Below are 2,063 nucleotides of genomic sequence, written 5' to 3'. Positions count from 1 at the left end.
CCAGCTAGAAGAGGGACACATTCCACAAGTTCATAGAGGCTGCTAAGATTGAGGCTTACTTAGAACATCAGAGAATGCCCTTTGTCCTCTGCTTCCCACCACTAAGGTGACAAACCCTGAGTGAAAACAACTGGAGTACAGCAGAGATTGCTGCAGGAGGCAGCTCCTCCCCCTGGGCCCTGGGCGTGGGGAAGCGCTCTCTGGTAAACTGGCCCACACCCAAACTCGGAGAGTCACGGTAGAAATATGAAGCCTCTGGGACATGGAAGGTAACCATAGCAACACCAAACTTTAAACCCAGCCTGATATTTGACTAGATTAACACCCCCCGCTTATCCCGCGCCCCCTCCTCACACACACAGACACTAAGGGTGTACAAGAGAAAAAGGTATGCTCATCTATAAGGTAAACTTGCTTCGGAATCTTACCTGTCTGACTTCTAACAACCATGATAAGGTGTTTGAAAAGTGAAGAATAAATACAGTCTGAAGTTGGAAAGTAATCACCAGAACCAGCCTCAGATATAACCCAAATGCTGGAGCTGACAGGGAATGTAAAATAACTCTTAAGCCTTCCTGCTTCTCTCGCACATTTCACGATATGAGGCAGAGCGTACCTTCCTCCAGCTCCACCTGAATATCCGGAAGCCGTCCCCGCGATGGAAGAGGACCACGAGCTGGAGACAAAAATGTCTGGATTGAAGATCTCAGTGGCTGAAGGCGAGAGGAAGACAGCTGGCACAGGTAGACACTTGTTTTGCACGAGGAGGACCAGACCCTAGGAAATCCTCTTCCTTACATGATCATGGAGAACCCGGAGGTGGGATTTCGTGGTTACACTACAACCCATCCTTCAGAGAGAAAAATTAATTTACGGATTCAGACTCCAGGTGCTCTTCCAGCTGTTGAGCCATTTCAGAGAGGTCTGAATGAGCTCAGGAAAGTCTGCCAACACGTGCTTGACAAGTTTGAGGCCAGCATAAAGAAATATAAGGACCAAAAAGCAAGCAGAAACGAATCCACATTCTAGTCCCTTGTGCACTATACAGGGAGGAACATCCTCTGGGATATTCTTTTCCTGATCTTGCAAAACCCAGTAATAGAAGTGTATGATCACAACATGATCGGCCCTTCAGAAAGGTGTGTTTCTAGCTATTAACTCATTACAGCTGTGGGAATCCCTGCAAGAACCTTTTGTATTTTTCTAATAAAGTCCCTCTTTAAACTAAAAAATAAATAAAAATGAATAAATAAATAAAATAACTATTAATACTGTCAAACCTTAATATAACGGACTAATTCAGGTGAGGGGGTGTCTGTTAAAGCCAAAAGTCTGTTCTATAATAAAGTAGGTTTTCTGAATGCCTGTGTTAAAAAATTGGCAAATTAGTGAGTGTATCTGTTTTTACTTATGCAGACACAATTGTGTAATTAAAATTAAGTATGCATGAAAAGTTTAATTTCACAGAAAAGTTTTCTATATGTATTACTGTAATTTTAATTATACTGAATGGGTACATCCACCAGTCACTGTGAGTAAACAAATGCACACGGCTGGGGTGTGGCTTAGCGCATGTGAGAACATGGGAGTTAAAACTGCTGCAGAAAGTCATGCCAACAGATCCCATTACCCAGAGTGATGCGGATTTATACTATAGTTGTAGATATGTAATATTTTTTATGTTGGCAAAATTACTATCGTTCGTTTCCCCAACATATGGCCTATTCGCTAAAATCTGTTAAAAATAACAGTGAATTAATAATAAAATAACTTGTTAATTTAATTATAAGCAAATCTTGGTTAAAAGCATTTTAAAATTCACAGTGTGTTAATTTTCACTTATGATATATGGATCAGAAATTTTGTCCATTAAATCTGAAGTCCGATAAATCGAGATCCACAAAAGTGAGGCTTTACTGTAATATGTTAAAGGCTCTAATAGAAAAGTTAGACAACATTAAAGAACAGATGGGTAATTTTAGCATAGAGCAGGAAACTATAGGAAAGAATCAAATCATAACGAAATACTAGAAGTAAAAAAGCACAGTAATAGCAATGATGAC

The 2,063-nt window shown here is 40.2% G+C and overlaps 1 pseudogene across 1 annotated transcript; it reads left to right on the top strand.

Moving 5' to 3' along the window:
* Window positions 1-658: 658 nt before the first annotated feature.
* Window positions 659-1,029, top strand: LOC308251210 (DNA-directed RNA polymerases I and III subunit RPAC2-like; annotated as a pseudogene). Its single transcript has one exon. The product of its transcript is annotated as a DNA-directed RNA polymerases I and III subunit RPAC2-like (transcript).
* The last annotated feature ends 1,034 nt before the right edge of the window (window positions 1,030-2,063 follow it).

Source organism: Plecotus auritus, assembly GCF_963455305.1.
Source record: "Plecotus auritus genome assembly, chromosome: 6".
Lineage (NCBI taxonomy): Eukaryota > Metazoa > Chordata > Mammalia > Chiroptera > Vespertilionidae > Plecotus > Plecotus auritus.
This window is presented reverse-complemented; position numbering and strand designations above follow the sequence as displayed.